Consider the following 24,406-nt stretch of genomic DNA (forward strand, 5'->3'; position numbering starts at 1 on the left):
GTTGTCTGTAAAGTTGGTGGATGCCTATTTTCCATTTTGCAGTCCCTTGTCTCCCTCTTGTGGCCTCCTGGAGGCAACTAGCTGTGCAAAAAAAAGACAGCCTGGCGGCCGGCTGTTGCAGTGTTGCCCTCTCAGGCAACACTGAGTGACTGACTGAGCCTCACCGTCTTATATAAAGTTCAGACGGAACTTTGCACGTGTCATAGTGGAGCCCTCAGGATTCCAGAGCCAGCTTTCTGACATCATAATGGGGCCTCAGAGATAAAAGCCTGGGCCCAGGCAGTGTTGGTCAGTGCTGCTCAGCAGGCAGCACTGGACTGGACTGGATTACAGCTGATACAAGGTGTGAAGGAACAAGGGGTGGCTGTGGGCATGCACTTGCTGCCGCTGCCAGTGTTTATCTGCATGGCAGCAGGGCATTTGGGCGTTGCCAGGAAGGCGTTTTTATGTAGATTCCTCCTCTTTCAGCACTGCATTGTGGTGCAAGCAAAAGAAGCAAATCCTGTCTGGCTTCCTCTCCGGCCTTTATTCACCTCCCGTGTAGCTGTGAGTGTGTGAGCCTGCAGGGCCCCATGGAATTGCCTAGAAGTAGGCTGAATCGCTGCAAGGGCTGAACAGCAGTATCGGGCAGGCTCGGGCAACGCGCGGCCCGTTCGGGTTATCGCTTCTCGGCCTTTTGGCTAAGATCAAGTGTAGTATCTGTTCTTATCAGTTTAATATCTGATACGTCCCCTATCTGGGGACCATATATTAAATGGATTTTTAGAACAGGGAGATGGAAATAGAGCTTGCTCTGTCCACTCCACGCATTGACCTGGTATTGCAGTATTTCCAGGACCAGTGCACCCTTTCCTTATGTGTTGACTAAAGGCAGATTCCAAAAGTGTTTTTTGTCTTTGCTATTGTTTCTGTCTTTCTGAAGGGATCTCCCCTTTTAATCCCATTATTTCAACACCTGTTGGACAATGCATGAGTGATAATGAGCTCATTGATTAAATGCAATTAATGAATAGATTGCCACCTCTTGTTGTGTGTCGTCTGTGTTTCTGTGTTTCCGGCATTTCACATTGGAACACCTCATTCACCTTCCTTGTCTTCTCTCCGCCCTCCCTTTTAGGTAAGTTAAAGAGCTGCACCTGAGCCAGCCACTGATTGATTGATTGATTGATTGATTGATTGATTGATTGATTGATTGATTGATGCAGCACAACAGTCAAATAGTGGAGTGGAGTAGGGGAACAGCAAACAGCCAATAAAGCAGCCCGCCCGCTCGCCTGCCCGCCACAATGGACCTACCTGTGTACACTAGATGGATGTGATGGAATGTACTGTCGTCCCTACATTTCAAGAAGAAGTAAGAATTGCAGTTGCAACAAAGCCTTGCTTGCCTACAAAGAGAGCAGCAATTTGGATTTGTTACTATGTTACCTAGAAGAATAACAAACTGTGCAAGGATGGAGGTTGTAGGAGCAAGGAGAAGTTGTCTGTAAAGTTGGTGGATGCCTATTTTCCATTTTGCAGTCCCTTGTCTCCCTCTTGTGGCCTCCTGGAGGCAACTAGCTGTGCAAAAAAAAGACAGCCTGGCGGCCGGCTGTTGCAGTGTTGCCCTCTCAGGCAACACTGAGTGACTGACTGAGCCTCACCGTCTTATATAAAGTTCAGACGGAACTTTGCACGTGTCATAGTGGAGCCCTCAGGATTCCAGAGCCAGCTTTCTGACATCATAATGGGGCCTCAGAGATAAAAGCCTGGGCCCAGGCAGTGTTGGTCAGTGCTGCTCAGCAGGCAGCACTGGACTGGACTGGATTACAGCTGATACAAGGTGTGAAGGAACAAGGGGTGGCTGTGGGCATGCACTTGCTGCCGCTGCCAGTGTTTATCTGCATGGCAGCAGGGCATTTGGGCGTTGCCAGGAAGGCGTTTTTATGTAGATTCCTCCTCTTTCAGCACTGCATTGTGGTGCAAGCAAAAGAAGCAAATCCTGTCTGGCTTCCTCTCCGGCCTTTATTCACCTCCCGTGTAGCTGTGAGTGTGTGAGCCTGCAGGGCCCCATGGAATTGCCTAGAAGTAGGCTGAATCGCTGCAAGGGCTGAACAGCAGTATCGGGCAGGCTCGGGCAACGCGCGGCCCGTTCGGGTTATCGCTTCTCGGCCTTTTGGCTAAGATCAAGTGTAGTATCTGTTCTTATCAGTTTAATATCTGATACGTCCCCTATCTGGGGACCATATATTAAATGGATTTTTAGAACAGGGAGATGGAAATAGAGCTTGCTCTGTCCACTCCACGCATTGACCTGGTATTGCAGTATTTCCAGGACCGGTGCACCCTTTCCTTATGTGTTGACTAAAAGCAGATTCCAAAAGTGTTTTTTGTCTTTGCTATTGTTTCTGTCTTTCTGAAGGGATCTCCCCTTTTAATCCCATTATTTCAACACCTGTTGGACAATGCATGAGTGATAATGAGCTCATTGATTAAATGCAATTAATGAATAGATTGCCACCTCTTGTTGTGTGTCGTCTGTGTTTCTGTGTTTCCGGCATTTCACATTGGAACACCTCATTCACCTTCCTTGTCTTCTCTCCGCCCTCCCTTTTAGGTAAGTTAAAGAGCTGCACCTGAGCCAGCCACTGATTGATTGATTGATTGATTGATTGATTGATTGATTGATTGATTGATGCAGCACAACAGTCAAATAGTGGAGTGGAGTAGGGGAACAGCAAACAGCCAATAAAGCAGCCCGCCCGCTCGCCTGCCCGCCACAATGGACCTACCTGTGTACACTAGATGGATGTGATGGAATGTACTGTCGTCCCTCCATTTCAAGAAGAAGTAAGAATTGCAGTTGCAACAAAGCCTTGCTTGCCTACAAAGAGAGCAGCAATTTGGATTTGTTACTATGTTACCTAGAAGAATAACAAACTGTGCAAGGATGGAGGTTGTAGGAGCAAGGAGAAGTTGTCTGTAAAGTTGGTGGATGCCTATTTTCCATTTTGCAGTCCCTTGTCTCCCTCTTGTGGCCTCCTGGAGGCAACTAGCTGTGCAAAAAAAAGACAGCCTGGCGGCCGGCTGTTGCAGTGTTGCCCTCTCAGGCAACACTGAGTGACTGACTGAGCCTCACCGTCTTATATAAAGTTCAGACGGAACTTTGCACGTGTCATAGTGGAGCCCTCAGGATTCCAGAGCCAGCTTTCTGACATCATAATGGGGCCTCAGAGATAAAAGCCTGGGCCCAGGCAGTGTTGGTCAGTGCTGCTCAGCAGGCAGCACTGGACTGGACTGGATTACAGCTGATACAAGGTGTGAAGGAACAAGGGGTGGCTGTGGGCATGCACTTGCTGCCGCTGCCAGTGTTTATCTGCATGGCAGCAGGGCATTTGGGCGTTGCCAGGAAGGCGTTTTTATGTAGATTCCTCCTCTTTCAGCACTGCATTGTGGTGCAAGCAAAAGAAGCAAATCCTGTCTGGCTTCCTCTCCGGCCTTTATTCACCTCCCGTGTAGCTGTGAGTGTGTGAGCCTGCAGGGCCCCATGGAATTGCCTAGAAGTAGGCTGAATCGCTGCAAGGGCTGAACAGCAGTATCGGGCAGGCTCGGGCAACGCGCGGCCCGTTCGGGTTATCGCTTCTCGGCCTTTTGGCTAAGATCAAGTGTAGTATCTGTTCTTATCAGTTTAATATCTGATACGTCCCCTATCTGGGGACCATATATTAAATGGATTTTTAGAACAGGGAGATGGAAATAGAGCTTGCTCTGTCCACTCCACGCATTGACCTGGTATTGCAGTATTTCCAGGACCGGTGCACCCTTTCCTTATGTGTTGACTAAAAGCAGATTCCAAAAGTGTTTTTTGTCTTTGCTATTGTTTCTGTCTTTCTGAAGGGATCTCCCCTTTTAATCCCATTATTTCAACACCTGTTGGACAATGCATGAGTGATAATGAGCTCATTGATTAAATGCAATTAATGAATAGATTGCCACCTCTTGTTGTGTGTCGTCTGTGTTTCTGTGTTTCCGGCATTTCACATTGGAACACCTCATTCACCTTCCTTGTCTTCTCTCCGCCCTCCCTTTTAGGTAAGTTAAAGAGCTGCACCTGAGCCAGCCACTGATTGATTGATTGATTGATTGATTGATTGATTGATTGATTGATTGATTGATTGATTGATGCAGCACAACAGTCAAATAGTGGAGTGGAGTAGGGGAACAGCAAACAGCCAATAAAGCAGCCCGCCCGCTCGCCTGCCCGCCACAATGGACCTACCTGTGTACACTAGATGGATGTGATGGAATGTACTGTCGTCCCTACATTTCAAGAAGAAGTAAGAATTGCAGTTGCAACAAAGCCTTGCTTGCCTACAAAGAGAGCAGCAATTTGGATTTGTTACTATGTTACCTAGAAGAATAACAAACTGTGCAAGGATGGAGGTTGTAGGAGCAAGGAGAAGTTGTCTGTAAAGTTGGTGGATGCCTATTTTCCATTTTGCAGTCCCTTGTCTCCCTCTTGTGGCCTCCTGGAGGCAACTAGCTGTGCAAAAAAAAGACAGCCTGGCGGCCGGCTGTTGCAGTGTTGCCCTCTCAGGCAACACTGAGTGACTGACTGAGCCTCACCGTCTTATATAAAGTTCAGACGGAACTTTGCACGTGTCATAGTGGAGCCCTCAGGATTCCAGAGCCAGCTTTCTCACATCATAATGGGGCCTCAGAGATAAAAGCCTGGGCCCAGGCAGTGTTGGTCAGTGCTGCTCAGCAGGCAGCACTGGACTGGACTGGATTACAGCTGATACAAGGTGTGAAGGAACAAGGGGTGGCTGTGGGCATGCACTTGCTGCCGCTGCCAGTGTTTATCTGCATGGCAGCAGGGCATTTGGGCGTTGCCAGGAAGGCGTTTTTATGTAGATTCCTCCTCTTTCAGCACTGCATTGTGGTGCAAGCAAAAGAAGCAAATCCTGTCTGGCTTCCTCTCCGGCCTTTATTCACCTCCCGTGTAGCTGTGAGTGTGTGAGCCTGCAGGGCCCCATGGAATTGCCTAGAAGTAGGCTGAATCGCTGCAAGGGCTGAACAGCAGTATCGGGCAGGCTCGGGCAACGCGCGGCCCGTTCGGGTTATCGCTTCTCTGCCTTTTGGCTAAGATCAAGTGTAGTATCTGTTCTTATCAGTTTAATATCTGATACGTCCCCTATCTGGGGACCATATATTAAATGGATTTTTAGAACAGGGAGATGGAAATAGAGCTTGCTCTGTCCACTCCACGCATTGACCTGGTATTGCAGTATTTCCAGGACCGGTGCACCCTTTCCTTATGTGTTGACTAAAAGCAGATTCCAAAAGTGTTTTTTGTCTTTGCTATTGTTTCTGTCTTTCTGAAGGGATCTCCCCTTTTAATCCCATTATTTCAACACCTGTTGGACAATGCATGAGTGATAATGAGCTCATTGATTAAATGCAATTAATGAATAGATTGCCACCTCTTGTTGTGTGTCGTCTGTGTTTCTGTGTTTCCGGCATTTCACATTGGAACACCTCATTCACCTTCCTTGTCTTCTCTCCGCCCTCCCTTTTAGGTAAGTTAAAGAGCTGCACCTGAGCCAGCCACTGATTGATTGATTGATTGATTGATTGATTGATTGATTGATTGATTGATTGCAGCACAACAGTCAAATAGTGGAGTGGAGTAGGGGAACAGCAAACAGCCAATAAAGCAGCCCGCCCGCTCGCCTGCCCGCCACAATGGACCTACCTGTGTACACTAGATGGATGTGATGGAATGTACTGTCGTCCCTACATTTCAAGAAGAAGTAAGAATTGCAGTTGCAACAAAGCCTTGCTTGCCTACAAAGAGAGCAGCAATTTGGATTTGTTACTATGTTACCTAGAAGAATAACAAACTGTGCAAGGATGGAGGTTGTAGGAGCAAGGAGAAGTTGTCTGTAAAGTTGGTGGATGCCTATTTTCCATTTTGCAGTCCCTTGTCTCCCTCTTGTGGCCTCCTGGAGGCAACTAGCTGTGCAAAAAAAAGACAGCCTGGCGGCCGGCGGCCGGCTGTTGCAGTGTTGCCCTCTCAGGCAACACTGAGTGACTGACTGAGCCTCACCGTCTTATATAAAGTTCAGACGGAACTTTGCACGTGTCATAGTGGAGCCCTCAGGATTCCAGAGCCAGCTTTCTGACATCATAATGGGGCCTCAGAGATAAAAGCCTGGGCCCAGGCAGTGTTGGTCAGTGCTGCTCAGCAGGCAGCACTGGACTGGACTGGATTACAGCTGATACAAGGTGTGAAGGAACAAGGGGTGGCTGTGGGCATGCACTTGCTGCCGCTGCCAGTGTTTATCTGCATGGCAGCAGGGCATTTGGGCGTTGCCAGGAAGGCGTTTTTATGTAGATTCCTCCTCTTTCAGCACTGCATTGTGGTGCAAGCAAAAGAAGCAAATCCTGTCTGGCTTCCTCTCCGGCCTTTATTCACCTCCCGTGTAGCTGTGAGTGTGTGAGCCTGCAGGGCCCCATGGAATTGCCTAGAAGTAGGCTGAATCGCTGCAAGGGCTGAACAGCAGTATCGGGCAGGCTCGGGCAACGGTTCGGGTTATCGCTTCTCGGCCTTTTGGCTAAGATCAAGTGTAGTATCTGTTCTTATCAGTTTAATATCTGATACGTCCCCTATCTGGGGACCATATATTAAATGGATTTTTAGAACAGGGAGATGGAAATAGAGCTTGCTCTGTCCACTCCACGCATTGACCTGGTATTGCAGTATTTCCAGGACCGGTGCACCCTTTCCTTATGTGTTGACTAAAAGCAGATTCCAAAAGTGTTTTTTGTCTTTGCTATTGTTTCTGTCTTTCTGAAGGGATCTCCCCTTTTAATCCCATTATTTCAACACCTGTTGGACAATGCATGAGTGATAATGAGCTCATTGATTAAATGCAATTAATGAATAGATTGCCACCTCTTGTTGTGTGTCGTCTGTGTTTCTGTGTTTCCGGCATTTCACATTGGAACACCTCATTCACCTTCCTTGTCTTCTCTCCGCCCTCCCTTTTAGGTAAGTTAAAGAGCTGCACCTGAGCCAGCCACTGATTGATTGATTGATTGATTGATTGATTGATTGATTGATTGATGCAGCACAACAGTCAAATAGTGGAGTGGAGTAGGGGAACAGCAAACAGCCAATAAAGCAGCCCGCCCGCTCGCCTGCCCGCCACAATGGACCTACCTGTGTACACTAGATGGATGTGATGGAATGTACTGTCGTCCCTACATTTCAAGAAGAAGTAAGAATTGCAGTTGCAACAAAGCCTTGCTTGCCTACAAAGAGAGCAGCAATTTGGATTTGTTACTATGTTACCTAGAAGAATAACAAACTGTGCAAGGATGGAGGTTGTAGGAGCAAGGAGAAGTTGTCTGTAAAGTTGGTGGATGCCTATTTTCCATTTTGCAGTCCCTTGTCTCCCTCTTGTGGCCTCCTGGAGGCAACTAGCTGTGCAAAAAAAAGACAGCCTGGCGGCCGGCTGTTGCAGTGTTGCCCTCTCAGGCAACACTGAGTGACTGACTGAGCCTCACCGTCTTATATAAAGTTCAGACGGAACTTTGCACGTGTCATAGTGGAGCCCTCAGGATTCCAGAGCCAGCTTTCTGACATCATAATGGGGCCTCAGAGATAAAAGCCTGGGCCCAGGCAGTGTTGGTCAGTGCTGCTCAGCAGGCAGCACTGGACTGGACTGGATTACAGCTGATACAAGGTGTGAAGGAACAAGGGGTGGCTGTGGGCATGCACTTGCTGCCGCTGCCAGTGTTTATCTGCATGGCAGCAGGGCATTTGGGCGTTGCCAGGAAGGCGTTTTTTTTGTAGATTCCTCCTCTTTCAGCACTGCATTGTGGTGCAAGCAAAAGAAGCAAATCCTGTCTGGCTTCCTCTCCGGCCTTTATTCACCTCCCGTGTAGCTGTGAGTGTGTGAGCCTGCAGGGCCCCATGGAATTGCCTAGAAGTAGGCTGAATCGCTGCAAGGGCTGAACAGCAGTATCGGGCAGGCTCGGGCAACGCGCGGCCCGTTCGGGTTATCGCTTCTCGGCCTTTTGGCTAAGATCAAGTGTAGTATCTGTTCTTATCAGTTTAATATCTGATACGTCCCCTATCTGGGGACCATATATTAAATGGATTTTTAGAACAGGGAGATGGAAATAGAGCTTGCTCTGTCCACTCCACGCATTGACCTGGTATTGCAGTATTTCCAGGACCGGTGCACCCTTTCCTTATGTGTTGACTAAAAGCAGATTCCAAAAGTGTTTTTTGTCTTTGCTATTGTTTCTGTCTTTCTGAAGGGATCTCCCCTTTTAATCCCATTATTTCAACACCTGTTGGACAATGCATGAGTGATAATGAGCTCATTGATTAAATGCAATTAATGAATAGATTGCCACCTCTTGTTGTGTGTCGTCTGTGTTTCTGTGTTTCCGGCATTTCACATTGGAACACCTCATTCACCTTCCTTGTCTTCTCTCCGCCCTCCCTTTTAGGTAAGTTAAAGAGCTGCACCTGAGCCAGCCACTGATTGATTGATTGATTGATTGATTGATTGATTGATTGATTGATTGATGCAGCACAACAGTCAAATAGTGGAGTGGAGTAGGGGAACAGCAAACAGCCAATAAAGCAGCCCGCCCGCTCGCCTGCCCGCCACAATGGACCTACCTGTGTACACTAGATGGATGTGATGGAATGTACTGTCGTCCCTACATTTCAAGAAGAAGTAAGAATTGCAGTTGCAACAAAGCCTTGCTTGCCTACAAAGAGAGCAGCAATTTGGATTTGTTACTATGTTACCTAGAAGAATAACAAACTGTGCAAGGATGGAGGTTGTAGGAGCAAGGAGAAGTTGTCTGTAAAGTTGGTGGATGCCTATTTTCCATTTTGCAGTCCCTTGTCTCCCTCTTGTGGCCTCCTGGAGGCAACTAGCTGTGCAAAAAAAAGACAGCCTGGCGGCCGGCTGTTGCAGTGTTGCCCTCTCAGGCAACACTGAGTGACTGACTGAGCCTCACCGTCTTATATAAAGTTCAGACGGAACTTTGCACGTGTCATAGTGGAGCCCTCAGGATTCCAGAGCCAGCTTTCTGACATCATAATGGGGCCTCAGAGATAAAAGCCTGGGCCCAGGCAGTGTTGGTCAGTGCTGCTCAGCAGGCAGCACTGGACTGGACTGGATTACAGCTGATACAAGGTGTGAAGGAACAAGGGGTGGCTGTGGGCATGCACTTGCTGCCGCTGCCAGTGTTTATCTGCATGGCAGCAGGGCATTTGGGCGTTGCCAGGAAGGCGTTTTTATGTAGATTCCTCCTCTTTCAGCACTGCATTGTGGTGCAAGCAAAAGAAGCAAATCCTGTCTGGCTTCCTCTCCGGCCTTTATTCACCTCCCGTGTAGCTGTGAGTGTGTGAGCCTGCAGGGCCCCATGGAATTGCCTAGAAGTAGGCTGAATCGCTGCAAGGGCTGAACAGCAGTATCGGGCAGGCTCGGGCAACGCGCGGCCCGTTCGGGTTATCGCTTCTCGGCCTTTTGGCTAAGATCAAGTGTAGTATCTTTTCTTATCAGTTTAATATCTGATACGTCCCCTATCTGGGGACCATATATTAAATGGATTTTTAGAACAGGGAGATGGAAATAGAGCTTGCTCTGTCCACTCCACGCATTGACCTGGTATTGCAGTATTTCCAGGACCGGTGCACCCTTTCCTTATGTGTTGACTAAAAGCAGATTCCAAAAGTGTTTTTTGTCTTTGCTATTGTTTCTGTCTTTCTGAAGGGATCTCCCCTTTTAATCCCATTATTTCAACACCTGTTGGACAATGCATGAGTGATAATGAGCTCATTGATTAAATGCAATTAATGAATAGATTGCCACCTCTTGTTGTGTGTCGTCTGTGTTTCTGTGTTTCCGGCATTTCACATTGGAACACCTCATTCACCTTCCTTGTCTTCTCTCCGCCCTCCCTTTTAGGTAAGTTAAAGAGCTGCACCTGAGCCAGCCACTGATTGATTGATTGATTGATTGATTGATTGATTGATTGATTGATTGATTGATTGATTGATGCAGCACAACAGTCAAATAGTGGAGTGGAGTAGGGGAACAGCAAACAGCCAATAAAGCAGCCCGCCCGCTCGCCTGCCCGCCACAATGGACCTACCTGTGTACACTAGATGGATGTGATGGAATGTACTGTCGTCCCTACATTTCAAGAAGAAGTAAGAATTGCAGTTGCAACAAAGCCTTGCTTGCCTACAAAGAGAGCAGCAATTTGGATTTGTTACTATGTTACCTAGAAGAATAACAAACTGTGCAAGGATGGAGGTTGTAGGAGCAAGGAGAAGTTGTCTGTAAAGTTGGTGGATGCCTATTTTCCATTTTGCAGTCCCTTGTCTCCCTCTTGTGGCCTCCTGGAGGCAACTAGCTGTGCAAAAAAAAGACAGCCTGGCGGCCGGCTGTTGCAGTGTTGCCCTCTCAGGCAACACTGAGTGACTGACTGAGCCTCACCGTCTTATATAAAGTTCAGACGGAACTTTGCACGTGTCATAGTGGAGCCCTCAGGATTCCAGAGCCAGCTTTCTGACATCATAATGGGGCCTCAGAGATAAAAGCCTGGGCCCAGGCAGTGTTGGTCAGTGCTGCTCAGCAGGCAGCACTGGACTGGACTGGATTACAGCTGATACAAGGTGTGAAGGAACAAGGGGTGGCTGTGGGCATGCACTTGCTGCCGCTGCCAGTGTTTATCTGCATGGCAGCAGGGCATTTGGGCGTTGCCAGGAAGGCGTTTTTATGTAGATTCCTCCTCTTTCAGCACTGCATTGTGGTGCAAGCAAAAGAAGCAAATCCTGTCTGGCTTCCTCTCCGGCCTTTATTCACCTCCCGTGTAGCTGTGAGTGTGTGAGCCTGCAGGGCCCCATGGAATTGCCTAGAAGTAGGCTGAATCGCTGCAAGGGCTGAACAGCAGTATCGGGCAGGCTCGGGCAACGCGCGGCCCGTTCGGGTTATCGCTTCTCGGCCTTTTGGCTAAGATCAAGTGTAGTATCTGTTCTTATCAGTTTAATATCTGATACGTCCCCTATCTGGGGACCATATATTAAATGGATTTTTAGAACAGGGAGATGGAAATAGAGCTTGCTCTGTCCACTCCACGCATTGACCTGGTATTGCAGTATTTCCAGGACCGGTGCACCCTTTCCTTATGTGTTGACTAAAAGCAGATTCCAAAAGTGTTTTTTGTCTTTGCTATTGTTTCTGTCTTTCTGAAGGGATCTCCCCTTTTAATCCCATTATTTCAACACCTGTTGGACAATGCATGAGTGATAATGAGCTCATTGATTAAATGCAATTAATGAATAGATTGCCACCTCTTGTTGTGTGTCGTCTGTGTTTCTGTGTTTCCGGCATTTCACATTGGAACACCTCATTCACCTTCCTTGTCTTCTCTCCGCCCTCCCTTTTAGGTAAGTTAAAGAGCTGCACCTGAGCCAGCCACTGATTGATTGATTGATTGATTGATTGATTGTTTTTTTTTTTTTATCACATTTGTTTTTATTGAGTTTTTCAAATCGAACATACAAGTAAGCAGGAACTAAGCTTACTTACACCACTTAACATAGTAAAAATAGAAATAAATTTACATAACTTAACATAACAAAGGTATCAGTACAATATCATAGCTTTGTGTACAATAAATCATTATGAACAATAAAACAATATGTAAGGGAATACATCAGGGAGTCTCAATGGTATTTTTGCACAATAATATATGGTTTGTATGTGTGAATATCCATAAATCTAGTGTATCGCATTACAATACTGGCTGGAGGTCCAAACATCCCACATGTTGTCAAATGAGCTTTTTTTATTTAAGGAAGAGGCGATCATAGATTCAAACCAGCAGTTGTTGTTTATTCCCTGAATAATTTCTGACAAGGATGGGATTTTATTGGTTTTCCAGTATTTTGCTATTTTGAATCTAGTCACTATAATAGTGTGTAGGATAACTGCTCTGTGAGTGCGATCATACTTGTCGGCACCAATTGCCAACAAGCATAATGGGGCATCTAGGATAATTGGATAACCACATATATTTGACAGAAAACGACCCATTTTTCTCCACACTTCCAGGATATGTGGACACTTCCACCAGATGTGCAACATAGTGCCTGTATTGCTACATCTCCAACACTCTTTTGATTCTTCGTAAAATTTATGAAGTTTCTCCGGGGTGAGGTACCATCTATACAAGAGTTTTCTGGCTGTTTCAATATGGTTAGTACATCTGGAGATCGATGAGACAGCATAGAAGGCCGAGTTCCATTGATCTTCAGATATAGTGACCTCAAGATCATGTTCCCACTTTTGTTTGTATATATGCAAGTCATTTGGGAAGGAGTTTAGTAAAAATGTATAACATTGGGAGATATTACCTCTGGAGGATGAGTTATTTGCTAACCATTTGCTTAATTTGGATTCTGATGTTGGGAGAGGTTTGGGTATGGATGTCAGTGCATGCCTAATTTGTAGATATTTATAAAAGTCATGTTTCTGAATATTGTACATTTGGGCCAGAGTTTGGAAGGGTATCAGGATGTCATTTTCCCATAAATCGGACATGTGGAGTAATCCATTAGCCATCCAAGTAGAGATGTCAAGATCTGGAATGAGAGCCATCAGTAGAGCAATACTAGATTTCTCATAATCCGTAGAATACAGGCTATGTTTAATAACTAGGTGGTGCCATAACTCCGTGATTGCCCTTATTGTAGGATGTGTGGACCTCATATGGTTCCCAAATAAAGAGGAAGCAGATAGGGATATTGCTAATGAGTGCCTTCCCAATACAGATGATTCAATGGAAACCCAATGTTTAGAAGCATCCTGTGACCATAACGATTTTAATTGGTCGAGTATAGCGGCTCTATAGTATTGTAATAGAGTGGGGCATCCCAATCCCCCCTCACGCATGGGTCTGTAAAGAATATCTGCTTTAACTCTTGATTTGGTTTTCCCCCATACGAATCTCATTAAGATGGATTGCAGTTTATTTATGAAAGCGTTTGTCACTAATATGGGAACATTCCTAAAAGTGTAGAGAATCTTAGGAAGAGTTAACATTTTGATGGCAGCTATTCTACCTAACCAAGAAACACCGTGGTGTTTATAGTTATGTAGGTCCTCAATGATTTTCTTGTGGAGAGGAATATAATTTTGGTCAAACAATTTTGAGACTGGAAATGTTAGATTAACCCCTAGATAAGGCAGGGCGTCTTCCACCCATTTGAAGGGGAATGATGCTTTAAGTTGTGCTACCATTTTCTGGGAAAGCCCCATATTCAGAATTTGTGACTTAGAAGTGTTTATTTTGTAGTAAGACGCATTACTAAATTCTGATAAAACTTTACTTATTTCTGGAAGGGACGTGGTTGGGGAAGAGCATATTATTATTACATCATCCGCGAACAGACCTATACGGTGTTCCTTTTTCCCTATTGTGATTCCAGAAATTGAACTAGAAGGCCTTATTTTCTCAGCCAGAGGTTCCATTAAAAGCGCAAAAATTAAAGGGGACATGGGGCATCCCTGTCTAGTTCCATTTGTAATGTCAAAGCGTGAGGATAAAAATCCGGCTGAGTATACGGAGGCGGAAGGACCGGAGTATAGAGCTAAAATGGCTTTCCCAAACGGGCCCACTATTCCTATTTTATCCAGAACCGACTCTAGATAACCCCAATGGATCCTATCAAAGGCCTTCTCTGCATCTAATGATAGGAGCAGAGAAGGGGTGTTATGCGTTTCTGCATAGTGAAGGATGTTGATTAGTCTTCTAGTTCCATCTACCGTTTGTCTATTTTTAATAAATCCTACTTGATCAATATTGATTAGAGAAGGAAGGATATCGACCAGCCTGTTGGCCAACACTTTTGAATATATTTTCAAATCGCAATTTAGCAAAGAAATTGGTCTAAAATTTTCGGGTCTATCAGGAGATTTGCCTGGTTTCGGGAGGGTAATTATTAGTGCTTGTAGCATTTCTTTAGGAAAACGACCTGAAATAGTGGCCTGATTGAACATTGATACTAGGTGAGGGGCTATAATCTGAGAGAACTGTTTATAATATTCGTTTGTTAGACCGTCTGGTCCGGGAGATTTATTAATCTTGAGTTGTTTAATGACATTTTGTACCTCTGATAATGTGAATTGTGCATTAAGGAGTGTCATTTGATCACTCGGGATCGACGGTAAATTGACCGAATCTAGAAAGCCATCTATAAGTTGCTGCGTAGGTTGTTTGGTGAGAGGATCCTTGTTTAAATTGTATAAATGACCATAATATTCAGCAAAGGCTTCAGCTATCCCCTGTGGGTTTAAGATTTTATCCCCAGATGGTTTAAAAATATAGGGTATTTTAGCCTTCAAAGTTTTGTTTTTAAATTTATTAGCTAACATCTTCCCAGCCTTATTACCCTGCCAGTAATAGATCATTCTGCTCCTTCTCAGGGCGTATTCACACTTGTGGTATAACAATTGGTGAAGTTGTGTTCTTAATTGTTTTAATTCGATTGTTAGACCTCTCGTGGTTCTCTTTTTATTAAGATCTTCTAATTTCTTAATTTTAAGCAACAATTCTTCTGTTTTAGCTAATCTTATTTTCTTTGCTGTTGCCGCAATTTTAATAAGGTGACCTCTGATTACTGCTTTGTGTGCACACCAGTTGTTAAAGGTGGACGTGTCATCCGGTTTATTAGTTTCGAAAAAGTCAGTCAACGCTTTGTGTATCTGTGCATTGTATTCCTCTTTGTTTAGTAAGGAGTTGTTTATGCGCCAGGGGGAGGTGGGAACTCGATTATATTGCTCATTAATAGAGATAGAGACCGGGGCGTGGTCCGACCAAGTGATTGTCCCAATGCTAGGGTTGATCACACGCTGGAGTAACCATTGGTCAGCAATAATAAAGTCAATTCTAGAATAGCATTTGTGGGGGTGAGAGAAAAAAGTATAATCTCTTTCTGAGGCATTACAAGTTCTCCATGTGTCATAGAGATTTCCCCTGAATAAAATGTTATAGATATCTGTGTTTTTTTCTTTTGGTTTGCTCCTACTCTTATCTAATTGAGGAGTCAGTACTCTATTGAAGTCCCCACATAGTATTAGGGAACCAAATTTATTATTCTCAATTCGTTTAAGTAGACGTTTGAGAAATCTGCCTTGATGCTTATTAGGAGCGTATAGTGAGACCAAGGTGTATTTCTCATTGTTAATAAGGCACTGTATGATTACAAACCTATCACATTTATCATAAGTTACTTGTATAAGTTGAAAGGCCAAAGAATTTTTGATAGCAATCAACGTCCCCTTTTTCTTGCCTAAGTTTGGGGTACAAAAAATATGGGGGAACTGTGCATTTTTAAGCCTGTGGATGTCTTTCTCCAAGAGGTGTGTCTCTTGTGCACATAACACATCACATTTCAGCATTTTACACTCTTTCCACATGAGAGAGCGTTTGAATGGACTATTAAGGCCCTTCACATTCAAAGATGATATTTTAAAGACCATTATACCCTAAGAAAGATCGATACTGTGTACTCTTGTAGCATACCTGATCTCTAAATATCTCCCCTACGTGAGTAATATTATGTGAGTGAGGACCACTTATCTCCGTTATTCCCCGACAAGAAAGACTATATGTACATAACGTATTTTTCTTATCAATCAGTAGTGATACCTTGTAACATAAAAACCTGAGAACACATATGAAAATATGTTCAAATATATCTAGCCAACTCCTTGTAAAGGAAGTTGGCCTCATGGGGGGGGGAAGAGACACAACACGTGTAACATAAGTGCCTTCCTAGCCCACATGGTTATTTAAAGGCACAGTACAACCTGCAGCAATAAGATTATCAAAAAGAAAAAAAAAAGGATATCAGACAACACCGTGAGTTCCTTATTCTGGATTCAACAGGGAGTCCAAAATTCTTGCTGGGTCATTCTCCTCTATATTCAATCAGATTGAATTCAGGGATTCTTAGGAGATCCAACCTGTGTCCATTCCTGGGATAATACCGGTGGTTTCTTTTTCGCCATCATTTGATGATCTCGAGGCTGAAAGTCGGGAAACCATTTTGCTAGAAGAGACGCTGCTTCTTTGGGTGTGTGAAGGACATGGGTGGCTCCATTTTTCGTGATGAGGAGCTTGACCGGGTAACCCCATTTATAGGGAATTTCTTGGTCACGTAGATGCTTTGTGAAAGGCGCAAATTCTCTTCTGCGATTCATCGTGGTTGGTGATAAATCTGCGTACAACAAGATGCCCACAAACCGCTCAGGGATGTCGTTATTTTTAAACGCCGACTTCAAGATGGCCTCTTTTGTTTGATAAAAATGGATTCTTGCCAGAACATCTCTTGGCGTTGTTTGCGGTAGATGTTTGGGTTTTGGCAATCTGTGTACTCTATCAATCATCAAATCTCTTTGATCCGCCTCTGGGATTAAAGCAGAAAAATAATCAATCAGGAACTCTCTGAGCTGCGCTGGCATGATGGATTCCGGTATACCGCGGAAACGAATGTTGTTCCTTCTGGAGCGGTCTTCCAAGTCAGCCAATTTTAATTTTACTGCTAGCATGTCTTCATCTGTCTCATTTTGAGCGTCCACTAAAGTATTAAAAGCAGAGGAAAATTCATCCATTTTTGTTTCAAGATGAGCTGTGCGATCACCAATATCTCTAATGTCCTTAGACAGTGTGGTAAAGGCAGTTTGGAAATCGTTTTGCATGGATGTCCTTAATTCTGACAATAGACTCCTCATATTAGATAAGGTGATGGCTGATTCCTCAGACGGGCTGCTTTCCCTAGATTTCCCCAGATTGGGCAGACTAGGAGGGAGAGAGACTGACCTGAAATCCAGTGCATACAGCTTGTCTGGTGTGCTTGAAGTTCCTTCCACACTTGGACTGCCTGCTGTGCAATGTGCTGCCTGGGAGAGGATAGGAGCTCCTAGGACCGGAGCGTTTTCCTGCAGAGTGTGGCCGGCGCCATTTTGTGAGTTTCCCGCCGGGGGATAGAAGGACGTGAGTTTAACCGGGGCAGCCGGTTTAGATCTTCCTCTCACCATCCCTGCTGCTTTGTGGCTACTTCAGGAATCTCCAGGTATATTTTTGTGTCGGTATCCGACCTTTAAGGGTGGTTATGAGCCGCTTTATCTGAGGCTAGGAGAGGAGCTCAGACTTATGTGACCGCTCTCCTCGGCATCCGGACACGCCCCCCGATTGATTGATTGATTGATGCAGCACAATAGTCAAATAGTGGAGTGGAGTAGGGGAACAGCAAACAGCCAATAAAGCAGCCCGCCCGCTCGCCTGCCCGCCACAATGGACCTACCTGTGTACACTAGATGGATGTGATGGAATGTACTGTCGTCCCTACATTTCAAGAAGAAGTAAGAATTGCAGTTGCAACAAAGCCTTGCTTGCCTACAAAGAGAGCAGCAATTTGGATTTGTTACTATGTTACCTAGAAGAATAACAAACTGTGCAAGGATGGAGGTTGTAGGAGCAAGGAGAAGTTGTCTGTAAAGTTGGTGGATGCCTATTTTCCATTTTGCAGTCCCTTGTCTCCCTCTTGTGGCCTCCTGGAGGCAACTAGCTGTGCAAAAAAAAGACAGCCTGGCGGCCGGCTGTTGCAGTGTTGCCCTCTCAGGCAACACTGAGTGACTGACTGAGCCTCACCGTCTTATATAAAGTTCAGACGGAACTTTGCACGTGTCATAGTGGAGCCCTCAGGATTCCAGAGCCAGCTTTCTGACATCATAATGGGGCCTCAGAGATAAAAGCCTGGGCCCAGGCAGTGTTGGTCAGTGCTGCTCAGCAGGCAGCACTGGACTGGACTGGATTACAGCTGATACAAGGTGTGAAGGAACAAGGGGTGGCTGTGGGCATGCACTTGCTGCCGCTGCCAGTGTTTATCTGCATGGCAGCAGGGCATTTGGGCGTTGCCAGGAAGGCGTTTTTATGTAGATTCCTCCTCTTTCAGCACTGCATTGTGGTGCAAGCAAAAGAAGCAAATCCTGTCTGGCTTCCTCTCCGGCCTTTATTCACCTCCCGTGTAGCTGTGAGTGTGTGAGCCTGCAGGGCCCCATGGAATTGCCTAGAAGTAGGCTGAATCGCTGCAAGGGCTGAACAGCAGTATCGGGCAGGCTCGGGCAACGCGCGGCCCGTTCGGGTTATCGCTTCTCGGCCTTTTGGCTAAGATCAAGTGTAGTATCTGTTCTTATCAGTTTAATATCTGATACGTCCCCTATCTGGGGACCATATATTAAATGGATTTTTAGAACAGGGAGATGAAAATAGAGCTTGCTCTGTCCACTCCACGCATTGACCTGGTATTGCAGTATTTCCAGGACCGGTGCACCCTTTCCTTATGTGTTGACTAAAAGCAGATTCCAAAAGTGTTTTTTGTCTTTGCTATTGTTTCTGTCTTTCTGAAGGGATCTCCCCTTTTAATCCCATTATTTCAACACCTGTTGGACAATGCATGAGTGATAATGAGCTCATTGATTAAATGCAATTAATGAATAGATTGCCACCTCTTGTTGTGTGTCGTCTGTGTTTCTGTGTTTCCGGCATTTCACATTGGAACACCTCATTCACCTTCCTTGTCTTCTCTCCGCCCTCCCTTTTAGGTAAGTTAAAGAGCTGCACCTGAGCCAGCCACTGATTGATTGATTGATTGATTGATTGATTGATTGATTGATTGATTGATTGATTGATGCAGCACAACAGTCAAATAGTGGAGTGGAGTAGGGGAACAGCAAACAGCCAATAAAGCAGCCCGCCCGCTCGCCTGCCCGCCACAATGGACCTACCTGTGTACACTAGATGGATGTGATGGAATGTACTGTCGTCCCTACATTTCAAGAAGAAGTACGAATTGCAGTTGCAACAAAGCCTTGCTTGCCTACAAAGAGAGCAGCAATTTGGATTTGTTACTATGTTACCTAGAAGAATAACAAACTGTGCAAGGATGGAGGTTGTAGGAGCAAGGAGAAGTTGTCTGTAAAGTTGGTGGATGCCTATTTTCCATTTTGCAGTCCCTTGTCTCCCTCTTGTGGCCTCCTGGAGGCAACTAGCTGTGCAAAAAAAAGACAGCCTGGCGGCCGGCTGTTGCAGTGTTGCCCTCTCAGGCAACACTGAGTGACTGACTGAGCCTCACCGTCTTATATAAAGTTCAGACGGAACTTTGCACGTGTCATAGTGGAGCCCTCAGGATTCCAGAGCCAGCTTTCTGACATCATAATGGGGCCTCAGAGATAAAAGCCTGGGCCCAGGCAGTGTTGGTCAGTGCTGCTCAGCAGGCAGCACTGGACTGGACTGGATTACAGCTGATACAAGGTGTGAAGGAACAAGGGGTGGCTGTGGGCATGCACTTGCTGCCGCTGCCAGTGTTTATCTGCATGGCAGCAGGGCATTTGGGCGTTGCCAGGAAGGCGTTTTTATGTAGATTCCTCCTCTCTCAGCACTGCATTGTGGTGCAAGCAAAAGAAGCAAATCCTGTCTGGCTTCCTCTCCGGCCTTTATTCACCTCCCGTGTAGCTGTGAGTGTGTGAGCCTGCAGGGCCCCATGGAATTGCCTAGAAGTAGGCTGAATCGCTGCAAGGGCTGAACAGCAGTATCGGGCAGGCTCGGGCAACGCGCGGCCCGTTCGGGTTATCGCTTCTCGGCCTTTTGGCTAAGATCAAGTGTAGTATCTGTTCTTATCAGTTTAATATCTGATACGTCCCCTATCTGGGGACCATATATTAAATGGATTTTTAGAACAGCGAGATGGAAATAGAGCTTGCTCTGTCCACTCCACGCATTGACCTGGTATTGCAGTATTTCCAGGACCGGTGCACCCTTTCCTTATGTGTTGACTAAAAGCAGATTCCAAAAGTGTTTTTTGTCTTTGCTATTGTTTCTGTCTTTCTGAAGGGATCTCCCCTTTTAATCCCATTATTTCAACACCTGTTGGACAATGCATGAGTGATAATGAGCTCATTGATTAAATGCAATTAATGAATAGATTGCCACCTCTTGTTGTGTGTCGTCTGTGTTTCTGTGTTTCCGGCATTTCACATTGGAACACCTCATTCACCTTCCTTGTCTTCTCTCCGCCCTCCCTTTTAGGTAAGTTAAAGAGCTGCACCTGAGCCAGCCACTGATTGATTGATTGATTGATTGATTGATTGATTGATTGATTGATTGATGCAGCACAACAGTCAAATAGTGGAGTGGAGTAGGGGAACAGCAAACAGCCAATAAAGCAGCCCGCCCGCTCGCCTGCCCGCCACAATGGACCTACCTGTGTACACTAGATGGATGTGATGGAATGTACTGTCGTCCCTACATTTCAAGAAGAAGTAAGAATTGCAGTTGCAACAAAGCCTTGCTTGCCTACAAAGAGAGCAGCAATTTGGATTTGTTACTATGTTACCTAGAAGAATAACAAACTGTGCAAGGATGGAGGTTGTAGGAGCAAGGAGAAGTTGTCTGTAAAGTTGGTGGATGCCTATTTTCCATTTTGCAGTCCCTTGTCTCCCTCTTGTGGCCTCCTGGAGGCAACTAGCTGTGCAAAAAAAAGACAGCCTGGCGGCCGGCTGTTGCAGTGTTGCCCTCTCAGGCAACACTGAGTGACTGACTGAGCCTCACCGTCTTATATAAAGTTCAGACGGAACTTTGCACGTGTCATAGTGGAGCCCTCAGGATTCCAGAGCCAGCTTTCTGACATCATAATGGGGCCTCAGAGATAAAAGCCTGGGCCCAGGCAGTGTTGGTCAGTGCTGCTCAGCAGGCAGCACTGGACTGGACTGGATTACAGCTGATACAAGGTGTGAAGGAACAAGGGGTGGCTGTGGGCATGCACTTGCTGCCGCTGCCAGTGTTTATCTGCATGGCAGCAGGGCATTTGGGCGTTGCCAGGAAGGCGTTTTTATGTAGATTCCTCCTCTTTCAGCACTGCATTGTGGTGCAAGCAAAAGAAGCAAATCCTGTCTGGCTTCCTCTCCGGCCTTTATTCACCTCCCGTGTAGCTGTGAGTGTGTGAGCCTGCAGGGCCCCATGGAATTGCCTAGAAGTAGGCTGAATCGCTGCAAGGGCTGAACAGCAGTATCGGGCAGGCTCGGGCAACGCGCGGCCCGTTCGGGTTATCGCTTCTCGGCCTTTTGGCTAAGATCAAGTGTAGTATCTGTTCTTATCAGTTTAATATCTGATACGTCCCCTATCTGGGGACCATATATTAAATGGATTTTTAGAACAGGGAGATGGAAATAGAGCTTGCTCTGTCCACTCCACGCATTGACCTGGTATTGCAGTATTTCCAGGACCGGTGCACCCTTTCCTTATGTGTTGACTAAAAGCAGATTCCAAAAGTGTTTTTTGTCTTTGCTATTGTTTCTGTCTTTCTGAAGGGATCTCCCCTTTTAATCCCATTATTTCAACACCTGTTGGACAATGCATGAGTGATAATGAGCTCATTGATTAAATGCAATTAATGAATAGATTGCCACCTCTTGTTGTGTGTCGTCTGTGTTTCTGTGTTTCCGGCATTTCACATTGGAACACCTCATTCACCTTCCTTGTCTTCTCTCCGCCCTCCCTTTTAGGTAAGTTAAAGAGCTGCACCTGAGCCAGCCACTGATTGATTGATTGATTGATTGATTGATTGATTGATTGATTGATTGATGCAGCACAACAGTCAAATAGTGGAGTGGAGTAGGGGAACAGCAAACAGCCAATAAAGCAGCCCGCCCGCTCGCCTGCCCGCCACAATGGACCTACCTGTGTACACTAGATGGATGTGATGGAATGTACTGTCGTCCCTACATTTCAAGAAGAAGTAAGAATTGCAGTTGCAACAAAGCCTTGCTTGCCTACAAAGAGAGCAGCAATTTGGATTTGTTACTATGTTACCTAGAAGAATAACAAACTGTGCAAGGATGGAGGTTGTAGGAGCAAGGAGAAGTTGTCTGTAAAGTTGGTGGATGCCTATTTTCCATTTTGCAGTCCCTTGTCTCCCTCTTGTGGCCTCCTGGAGGCAACTAGCTGTGCAAAAAAAAGACAGCCTGGCGGCCGGCTGTTGCAGTGTTGCCCTCTCAGGCAACACTGAGTGACTGACTGAGCCTCACCGTCTTATATAAAGTTCAGACGGAACTTTGCACGTGTCATAGTGGAGCCCTCAGGATTCCAGAGCCAGCTTTCTGACATCATAATGGGGCCTCAGAGATAAAAGCCTGGGCCCAGGCAGTGTTGGTCAGTGCTGCTCAGCAGGCAGCACTGGACTGGACTGGATTACAGCTGATACAAGGTGTGAAGGAACAAGGGGTGGCTGTGGGCATGCACTTGCTGCCGCTGCCAGTGTTTATCTGCATGGCAGCAGGGCATTTGGGCGTTGCCAGGAAGGCGTTTTTATGTAGATTCCTCCTCTTTCAGCACTGCATTGTGGTGCAAGCAAAAGAAGCAAATCCTGTCTGGCTTCCTCTCCGGCCTTTATTCACCTCCCGTGTAGCTGTGAGTGTGTGAGCCTGCAGGGCCCCATGGAATTGCCTAGAAGTAGGCTGAATCGCTGCAAGGGCTGAACAGCAGTATCGGGCAGGCTCGGGCAACGCGCGGCCCGTTCGGGTTATCGCTTCTCGGCCTTTTGGCTAAGATCAAGTGTAGTATCTGTTCTTATCAGTTTAATATCTGATACGTCCCCTATCTGGGGACCATATATTAAATGGATTTTTAGAACAGGGAGATGGAAATAGAGCTTGCTCTGTCCACTCCACGCATTGACCTGGTATTGCAGTATTTCCAGGACCGGTGCACCCTTTCCTTATGTGTTGACTAAAAGCAGATTCCAAAAGTGTTTTTTGTCTTTGCTATTGTTTCTGTCTTTCTGAAGGGATCTCCCCTTTTAATCCCATTATTTCAACACCTGTTGGACAATGCATGAGTGATAATGAGCTCATTGATTAAATGCAATTAATGAATAGATTGCCACCTCTTGTTGTGTGTCGTCTGTGTTTCTGTGTTTCCGGCATTTCACATTGGAACACCTCATTCACCTTCCTTGTCTTCTCTCCGCCCTCCCTTTTAGGTAAGTTAAAGAGCTGCACCTGAGCCAGCCACTGATTGATTGATTGATTGATTGATTGATTGATTGATTGATTGATGCAGCACAACAGTCAAATAGTGGAGTGGAGTAGGGGAACAGCAAACAGCCAATAAAGCAGCCCGCCCGCTCGCCTGCCCGCCACAATGGACCTACCTGTGTACACTAGATGGATGTGATGGAATGTACTGTCGTCCCTACATTTCAAGAAGAAGTAAGAATTGCAGTTGCAACAAAGCCTTGCTTGCCTACAAAGAGAGCAGCAATTTGGATTTGTTACTATGTTACCTAGAAGAATAACAAACTGTGCAAGGATGGAGGTTGTAGGAGCAAGGAGAAGTTGTCTGTAAAGTTGGTGGATGCCTATTTTCCATTTTGCAGTCCCTTGTCTCCCTCTTGTGGCCTCCTGGAGGCAACTAGCTGTGCAAAAAAAAGACAGCCTGGCGGCCGGCTGTTGCAGTGTTGCCCTCTCAGGCAACACTGAGTGACTGACTGAGCCTCACCGTCTTATATAAAGTTCAGACGGAACTTTGCACGTGTCATAGTGGAGCCCTCAGGATTCCAGAGCCAGCTTTCTGACATCATAATGGGGCCTCAGAGATAAAAGCCTGGGCCCAGGCAGTGTTGGTCAGTGCTGCTCAGCAGGCAGCACTGGACTGGACTGGATTACAGCTGATACAAGGTGTGAAGGAACAAGGGGTGGCTGTGGGCATGCACTTGCTGCCGCTGCCAGTGTTTATCTGCATGGCAGCAGGGCATTTGGGCGTTGCCAGGAAGGCGTTTTTATGTAGATTCCTCCTCTTTCAGCACTGCATTGTGGTGCAAGCAAAAGAAGCAAATCCTGTCTGGCTTCCTCTCCGGCCTTTATTCACCTCCCGTGTAGCTGTGAGTGTGTGAGCCTGCAGGGCCCCATGGAATTGCCTAGAAGTAGGCTGAATCGCTGCAAGGGCTGAACAGCAGTATCGGGCAGGCTCGGGCAACGCGCGGCCCGTTCGGGTTATCGCTTCTCGGCCTTTTGGCTAAGATCAAGTGTAGTATCTGTTCTTATCAGTTTAATATCTGATACGTCCCCTATCTGGGGACCATATATTAAATGGATTTTTAGAACAGGGAGATGGAAATAGAGCTTGCTCTGTCCACTCCACGCATTGACCTGGTATTGCAGTATTTCCAGGACCGGTGCACCCTTTCCTTATGTGTTGACTAAAAGCAGATTCCAAAAGTGTTTTTTGTCTTTGCTATTGTTTCTGTCTTTCTGAAGGGATCTCC

The 24,406-nt window shown here is 46.0% G+C and overlaps 13 non-coding genes across 13 annotated transcripts; all 13 read left to right on the forward strand.

Annotated features, from left to right (window-relative positions):
• Positions 1–660: 660 nt before the first annotated feature.
• Positions 661–851, forward strand: LOC142718311 (U2 spliceosomal RNA). Its single transcript, XR_012872440.1, has one exon. It is a non-coding gene; the product is annotated as a U2 spliceosomal RNA (small nuclear RNA).
• Positions 852–2,139: 1,288 nt separating this feature from the next.
• Positions 2,140–2,330, forward strand: LOC142718359 (U2 spliceosomal RNA). The gene has a single exon (XR_012872489.1). It is a non-coding gene; the product is annotated as a U2 spliceosomal RNA (small nuclear RNA).
• A 1,284-nt stretch (positions 2,331–3,614) lies between these two features.
• LOC142718360 (U2 spliceosomal RNA) lies at positions 3,615–3,805 on the forward strand. The gene has a single exon (XR_012872490.1). It is a non-coding gene; the product is annotated as a U2 spliceosomal RNA (small nuclear RNA).
• Positions 3,806–5,101: 1,296 nt separating this feature from the next.
• Positions 5,102–5,292, forward strand: LOC142718318 (U2 spliceosomal RNA). The gene has a single exon (XR_012872448.1). It is a non-coding gene; the product is annotated as a U2 spliceosomal RNA (small nuclear RNA).
• A 1,284-nt stretch (positions 5,293–6,576) lies between these two features.
• On the forward strand, positions 6,577–6,767 carry LOC142718361 (U2 spliceosomal RNA). The gene has a single exon (XR_012872491.1). It is a non-coding gene; the product is annotated as a U2 spliceosomal RNA (small nuclear RNA).
• Positions 6,768–8,048: 1,281 nt separating this feature from the next.
• On the forward strand, positions 8,049–8,239 carry LOC142718363 (U2 spliceosomal RNA). Its single transcript, XR_012872493.1, has one exon. It is a non-coding gene; the product is annotated as a U2 spliceosomal RNA (small nuclear RNA).
• A 1,284-nt stretch (positions 8,240–9,523) lies between these two features.
• Positions 9,524–9,714, forward strand: LOC142718325 (U2 spliceosomal RNA). The gene has a single exon (XR_012872455.1). It is a non-coding gene; the product is annotated as a U2 spliceosomal RNA (small nuclear RNA).
• A 1,296-nt stretch (positions 9,715–11,010) lies between these two features.
• Positions 11,011–11,201, forward strand: LOC142718365 (U2 spliceosomal RNA). Its single transcript, XR_012872494.1, has one exon. It is a non-coding gene; the product is annotated as a U2 spliceosomal RNA (small nuclear RNA).
• Positions 11,202–18,232: 7,031 nt separating this feature from the next.
• On the forward strand, positions 18,233–18,423 carry LOC142718338 (U2 spliceosomal RNA). Its single transcript, XR_012872468.1, has one exon. It is a non-coding gene; the product is annotated as a U2 spliceosomal RNA (small nuclear RNA).
• Positions 18,424–19,715: 1,292 nt separating this feature from the next.
• On the forward strand, positions 19,716–19,906 carry LOC142718326 (U2 spliceosomal RNA). The gene has a single exon (XR_012872456.1). It is a non-coding gene; the product is annotated as a U2 spliceosomal RNA (small nuclear RNA).
• Positions 19,907–21,190: 1,284 nt separating this feature from the next.
• Positions 21,191–21,381, forward strand: LOC142718366 (U2 spliceosomal RNA). Its single transcript, XR_012872495.1, has one exon. It is a non-coding gene; the product is annotated as a U2 spliceosomal RNA (small nuclear RNA).
• Positions 21,382–22,665: 1,284 nt separating this feature from the next.
• Positions 22,666–22,856, forward strand: LOC142718367 (U2 spliceosomal RNA). The gene has a single exon (XR_012872496.1). It is a non-coding gene; the product is annotated as a U2 spliceosomal RNA (small nuclear RNA).
• A 1,280-nt stretch (positions 22,857–24,136) lies between these two features.
• Positions 24,137–24,327, forward strand: LOC142718368 (U2 spliceosomal RNA). The gene has a single exon (XR_012872497.1). It is a non-coding gene; the product is annotated as a U2 spliceosomal RNA (small nuclear RNA).
• The last annotated feature ends 79 nt before the right edge of the window (positions 24,328–24,406 follow it).

The sequence above is a fragment of the Rhinoderma darwinii genome, unplaced genomic scaffold (assembly GCF_050947455.1).
Source record: "Rhinoderma darwinii isolate aRhiDar2 unplaced genomic scaffold, aRhiDar2.hap1 Scaffold_4610, whole genome shotgun sequence".
NCBI classification, from domain to species: domain Eukaryota; kingdom Metazoa; phylum Chordata; class Amphibia; order Anura; family Rhinodermatidae; genus Rhinoderma; species Rhinoderma darwinii.